The sequence below is a fragment of the Protopterus annectens genome, chromosome 7.part0 (genome assembly GCF_019279795.1).
Source record: "Protopterus annectens isolate FY-2018-M chromosome 7.part0, PAN1.0, whole genome shotgun sequence".
Lineage (NCBI taxonomy): Eukaryota > Metazoa > Chordata > Ceratodontiformes > Protopteridae > Protopterus > Protopterus annectens.
In genome coordinates this window covers 1844590440-1844598010 of record NC_056739.1, presented here as the reverse complement: position 1 = coordinate 1844598010, position 7571 = coordinate 1844590440, and positions in this window count along the sequence as shown.

Here is a 7571-nt window from a genome sequence, read left to right as displayed (position 1 = left end):
GGCCATCAGCTGATGATTAACATCACTTACAATACACATGATGCTGCCTAAGCAAAGCAGGTGTAAGCTTTCACATCCACCAGAGAGGGAGTGAGAGAGGCAGACAGAGGCAAAGATAAGTCAGGGAGGGGTGGGAGAGTAAAACTTAAGCATGTTTGTGTCACACACCTACCAGTACATGGTATAAAACCCCTGACTATGTATTGCTATCACATGTCTGTGCAGTTACTGGATGCACCTCATAGGTTATATGTTGAGGAGCCCTCCAAACGTATATATGATGGTGAGTGGCATCTGCAACAGTGATATGTTAGGTATACGGTAGGTGTAGTACACGTACCTGTCTGCATGAACAGGTGTCAGTGTCAATATAGCCACAGTCTCACAGGGACCCATGCACATTGACATACTTGGCAAGGTTAGGAATACAACTCATCACTAGTTAGATTGCCACAACACAGTACTGTGCAGGTATCACATGCACCACAGGGGTTATACAGAGGTTATATGGGCAAAGGGTATGTGGAGGTGTCTGACAGCATGCTTCAGTATGCCAGTGGGGGTTGTAGTGAGTGTGAATGTGGTCATAGGCATCATACACCACACACACAGACACAAGGTTCCAGTACTGACATGCATGGGTGCATTGCTTCATGGGTGTGTAGTGGTCGACTGTGCCAGACAGATATACAAGGTTAGGTGATGGGTATACCTTGGCATCAGGCCACATGACAATGGTCTGCAGTGTGGCTCAGGGATGTAGTGTCTGGATTTGCCCACACAGGTGGGTATTGTATTCATCATCCAGTCACCTGGGTATCTATTGTGTGCGGCCATTGCTGTGTATTGCTTGCCATGTATGTGTTCCTTAGTCCATGACATGGACAGTGTCTGGGATGTGCACACATCCCACATGCATGTACAGTGACATGTGGAACTGTACCTGGGGTGTCTGGCCCATGTTGTGTACACAGATTGTTATAATCAGATGTGCCAGGCTTGGCCTCATGTGGTGGGAACTGTTAATGGACAGCAGGCTGACCCTGCACCTACATTGATAGCATGATACAGGTATTCCCTGGTGTTAGTGGCATCTGTCCATACAGGGCATGTGTTTCAGGCATGGTATGTCCTTTGTGGGTCACATTTGATGGCACCACAGGTATTGCAGTTGTCCAGTGTGGAAAATTGGGAAGGTGCACTGTCTGCATGTACTTGCCTATTGGACTAATGGGCAGGGTGCCATGCCCTCTGTAGCCCACTGCAACCACACTGTGGTTACTATCAGTGGGGAATATGCAGGGTACTACCAACACAGCAGTTGTAGCCTAGGCAAGTGTGTGTGTGTGTGTGTGTGTGTGTGTGTGTGTGTGTGTGTGTGTGTGTGTGTGTGCGTGTGTGCGTGTGTGTGTGTGTCTGTGTGTGTGTGTGTGTGTGTGTGTGTGTGTGTGTGTGTGTGTGTGTGTGTGTGTGTGTGTGTGCATGTGTGTGTATGAGACATGTGTTGAGAGTGTTATCTGGGTAATACAAGGGTTGCTAACGTTGTTCACCTGGCTTTGATATCAAATGTAGGGGTATGGATTTGCACCCCAGCTTCTCAGCTATTTCACATCTGTTTTCCCTGTACAGTAGGCATTGTGACATATATTAGGGCCACCATATAAGAAATGTGTAAAACCTGCTCCGCAATGAGTCCAGTTGTTACACACTCACAGCCACCTCCACACAGGATACGAATGACAAATACACACACACCTGCCATGTCTGGGATTAGAACTCCTACCTAACTAGTTTATTACACTACGTAGATATAGGACTCACCATGGAGAATATTGGAGTACTCCTTCCCCAAAGGTGTATTTCACAGTGAATGACATCAGCAGGATTGCCAAAGTAGGGCATTTGAATTGTAGTGAGTGTGACTAGCCTAAAAAGCATTGCTCCCTAGACAGACATAGAAGCACACACACCTGCCATTTGTGGGAATAGAACCCCTACTAGAGATCTATATCACACTACAGCATTATGCTGTTATAGGACATGCCACGGGGATTACTGGAGTACTCCTGCCCCAAAGGTGTAATTCACAGTGAATGATATCAGCAGGCTTGCCAGTATAGGACATTTGATTTGTAGTGAGCATGAGTAGCCTAAAAAGCATTGCTCTTTACACAGACAGAGACACACACAGTTGTCATGTCTGGAATTAGAACTCCTATCTAACTAGTTTATCACACTACAGCAGTATGCAGTTATGGGACGTGCCATGGAGATTACTGGGTCACAGCTTTCCAAAAGGTGTATTTCACAGTGAATGACATCAGCAGCCTTGCCAAAGTAGGGTATTTGAATTGTAGTGGGTGTGAGTAGCCTAAAAAGCATTGCTGTCTACATAGACAGAGACACACACACAGTTACCATGTCTAGGATTAGAACTCCTACCTAACTAGTTTGTCACACTACAGCTGTACACAGTTATAGGATGTGCTATGGAGATTACTGGGCTACATCTTTCAAAAAGGAGTATTTCACAGTGAATGACATCAGCAGCCTTGCCAAAGTAGGACATTTGAATTGTAGTGGGTGTGACTAGCATAAAAATCATTGCTCTCTACACAGACAGAGACACACACACACACACACACACACACAGTTGCCATGTCTGGGATTAGAACTCCTAATTAACAAGTTTATCACACTACAGCATTACGCAGTTATAGGACACGCCACGGAGATTACTGGGCTACAGCTTTCCAAAAGGTGTATTTCACAGTGAATGACATCAGCAGCCTTGTCAGAGTAGGGCATTTGAATTGTAATGGGTGTGACTACCCTAAAAAGCTTTGTTCTCTACACAGATAGAGACACACACACACACAACTGCCATGTCGGGGATTAGAGCACCAACCAAACTAGTTTATTACACTACAGCAGTATGCAGTTATAGGACACGCCACAGAGATTACTGGACTACAGCTTTCCAAAAGGTATATATGACAGTCAATGACATCAGCAGCCTTGCCAAAGTAGGGCATTTGAATTGTAGTGGGTGTGACTAGCCTAAAAAGCATTGCTCTCTACACAGACAGACAGACACACACACACACACACACACACACACACACACACACACACACACACACACTTGCTATGTTTCAGATTAGAACTCCTACCTAACTAGTTTATCACATTCCAACAGTACACAGTTATAGGATGCACCATGGAGTTTACTGGGCTACAGCTTTCTGGAAGGTGTATTTCACAGTGAATGACATCAGCAGCCTTGCCAAAGTAGGGTATTTGAATTGTAGTGAGTGTGACTAGCCTAAAAAGAATTGCTGTCTACACACACACACACACACACACACACACACACACACACACACACACACACACAGTTGCCATGTTTGGGATTAGAACTCCTACGTAATTTGTTTATTACACTGCAGCAGTGCACAGTTAAATGACGTGCCACAGAGATTACTGGGCTACAACTTTCCCAAAGGTGTATTGTCATAGTAGCGCTATGGGGAGGGCAGTGTCTGTGCATGGGCCATAACCCATTCATCTAGAGGCTGACACACCACATGCATGCAGGGTTATATTCCACAGGTATGTGTATACAGATGCTAGATGACTACTTCCTTGTATAGTCATGTTGCACAGCTAGCACTTGCACCACATAGTTTGTAATGCTGATGGATACCGGCGGCTAATGTCTACAGTGAGTGACATTTAGACCTCATGTAGCTGTAGCCATATGGCTGTGTGCTGGGTGGGACAGGCCTCATAATGGATGGCTCCTTGTCACAGTCACTCTCTTCCACACATCTATGTACGTCTACTTTTGGCATATTATAGTGTGTTGTCCTTGGATACATGTCTGTATTCCTAACCACTGTGTGTGCAAAGCATGACTGGTGCATACTGAGGAGTGTCTGCATTAACATCTGCAACTGACAGATATGTATGGTCCACTGTTGTTTGCAGACATGGGCTTCATTTGTTTAAGTGTGTGAGCATGCCCAGTATGACCTTTCAGTATGTTGTTGTATGACATTGCCGTCATTTCTTTGTGTGTGAGCATGCCAGTATGCTCATCTGTATTGAATGTGTTGATCGATTCCAGGTAGTTTGTACTCCAGTGCAGACCTTTATGTTGTACACCTACAGGTAGCAAACTGTTTCTGCAGGGTATCCGTCGGTCATTTGGCAATATGGGGACAAAATGTGCAGGAGATAGTGTGTACTGTAGGTGATTGTGTCTGTGCTGCTTCAGCTACATTGTACTGCTGTTAGCAGAGATATTCAGACATGTGTACTGTTATACACTGTGATGTTTTCTGTCCTCATGTACTGTCAGGTGGACATTCCTGCTCATAGTGATGACTTGGGGGACAAGGGTGACTGCAGCTGTGTGAGGTATTGTGGGCAGATGCCTACATATTCATGGTAAGTTATGCCATTCTGGAGGGGGAGCTGCAGACACTGGCTGCTGTGTCTGTGTATCTGGTTCAGCACCTTGGTACAGTGCTGGCAGAGGATCCCATACTTGTACATCCATCAACTTGACAGGATGGCCTTAAATTGCTGTGGCAATACCTCACAGCTGTACAGATTCACACAGTTTACCCAGAGGCAGGGGCCATGAGTCAGGCAATTACCCCTATTGTAGTGTACGGGCAGGTATGTAGCCACCCATTTATGTGTTTTCAGCCAGGGGCCATGTGTGCACATAGCTTTGTACTTGACCTTGCACATTCCATGCTCATGTCCCCACCCCTGTTATTCTATCCTCTTCCATACATTATGCATACATTCTCTGATACTTTCCCTAAGGTTATCACCCCATCACAGCTGTGTGTTAGTGTTGGTCCACAGTTCATGCAGTGGGACATGGTGGACGTGTTACTGTGGTTTGTCCACATGGCCTTGCATATGGCTTATGTGGAATGTGTTATATTATTTGGGTGTCCATGACATAACATGCATTGGCGGTAAGTGTGAGACACAGGCCCTTGGCAGAGGCCTGTGGGCCATTAGGTGTTTATGCAGGCCAGATGTGGCAGGCTGTTGCATTCTGTCAGTCCTACAGTCTCAGACCGCCATACAGTATATTTCCCTGGGGTGACAGGGTAGGTGTGCTAGGTGTTCATGCCAATACCTTCTGTCAGTCTTGTTCAGGTGGTGTGGATGCTGGCAGGGTGCTACCTATGGCTAGCAACACACCTGCCTGGGGCACCTGCACTGCATGCTGCATTCATTCACTATTGCCATATATAGGTGGGGTCATATTGTACCCATACACCACAGCAAGGATACGACCAGAGAGGTATCTGTGGGTGGTGTCTGTGTGAGCTGGGTGCATGTATGCTATGGACACTACTTGCATCTGACACACAGATATGCATTGGGCATTCCAGTTATGCTGGCATGTGCAGGTACATCAGCTGTTTCCCAATACATCAGTCCTACCTCCTTTGTGATCTGCAAGTGTTTGGGCAGACAACACCGGTATCCCCTAATACAGGACCAGATAATGTGATGCATACCTGTATGTACAATTCCAAGGGTGTCTCCATTTCACAGTGACACAATATATACTGTATATCTGGGGTACTTCCCCCTGTGTACTGCTTGTATATCTAGTCCAACAGCCATGCCATGTCAGTCTTTCAGATGGTGACACATATTACCACCATACATTTACAATGGCTTACTGCTAGCATGTGTTATACTGGTGGTTATTGTCTTTGGCACTGCAGTTGTGAGGACTTGTCCCTGTCATCAGCAGTAGTGGGCAATGGCCACCAGGTCTTACCTCAACATGCATACATATTGATCACTCTCACACAATATGAAACACACCAACCTAACACACACATACCTGCATATTGTGCAGATGCTACAACCTATCCTGCTACCTAGGCCACCTCTGTGCATCTGTGCTCCACTGGTATTGTACCTACACATACATGTCATTACATTTCTACATTGGGTTGTGGGGGGGCACACCTGACTGTTACAATCTGTGTACATCAGATTGGGGGGCACATTAGACTGTTACTACATTTCTAAATAGGTTTGGGGGGCACACCTGACTGTTACTACATTTCTAAGTAGGGTTGGGGGGAGCACACCTGACTGTTTATACATGCCTACACAGGATTGTGGGAGGGGGGCACACTTGACTGTTACTATATTTCTACGCAGGATTGGGGATGGGGCACAGCTGTCTGTTTCTACATTTCTACATAGTGGTTGGGAGGGGGCACACCTGACAGTTACTAAATTTCTACGCTGGATTGGAAGGAAGGGGCACACCTGTCTGTTTCAACATGTCTACATAAGATTGTGGGGGGACACACCTGACTGTTTCTACATTTCTACACCAGATTGGTGGGCACACCTGACTATTTCTACATTTCTACATAGGATTGGGGGGCACACCTGACTGTTACTACATTTCTACATAGGATTGTGGGGGAGCACACCTGACTGTTTCTACATTTCTACACAGGATTGGGGGGCACACCTGACTATTTCTACATTTCTACATAGGATTGTGGGGCACACCTGACTGTTACAACATTTCTACACAGGATTGGGGGGCACACCTGACACATGTACAACACATTTGCTATGACTGTACTGGTATGTCAGGTACTCCATTTCATTCTGTATTCTAACCTATCATGCTGACTAGAGGCATATCAATGTACTACAGGTCTTAGCTTATTGACCTACATATTAGTTTCTGACTTCCTACCCTTCAGAACTAACATCCCACTGCCTGACCTGCTGTAGTCTGTCTGTGTAGGCCTGGGGGGAGGTTACCCATAGGCATCACTCAGAGGCCATAGCACAGCCTTTGTTTGTGTTTGTCTACACCTGCCCTGCTGGCTGAGACTGTTGTTGGGTTTGTGAACCTCCCTGACTAGCATGTGTGAGTCATATGGACACACATGTGGCCCAGCACATTTCCTGCAGTGGGTTTTGTCACCCTGTATAGTACTGGCTACTATGGTGACACCAGTATTTGTTACAAATCTCATGGTGCCACTATAGGTGTCTACTATCTGCTGGCATACCATTCAGCCATCCGATTCCCTTGCATGCTCACATCCATACCATAGATACAGGTAACAACACATTCTACTCCATTCGGCAATTGGTAGGTTGAATGACTTACCTTGTGGGTGTCCCAGTATTGAGGATGGTGCTGCAAGGCTGCCTATGTTGGATGCACATAGTACACTCCCTACACATGGTTGATTATAGGTAGTATCATGTTTGGCATCCCTTTTACTGTATGTGTGAGTCAGAGAGAGGTGTCATTTCTTGGGTCTCTCCTGTGTCAGTGTATGTGCTATGCGTTGCCTCTTTGCCAAGGCCAGGGCATATTGGGCATGCCTCCTTCTGCCTACTGGGGCAGGCTCAGGTTGTTCCTCCTCTGAGTCACTCAGTGGCTGTGCAGGCCTTGGCAATTGTGCGGGGATGTGTGGCCCTGCCCCATGCTGTTCCTGCTGCAGCTGTTTCCACAGTATCATATTGTGTAGCATGGCACATAC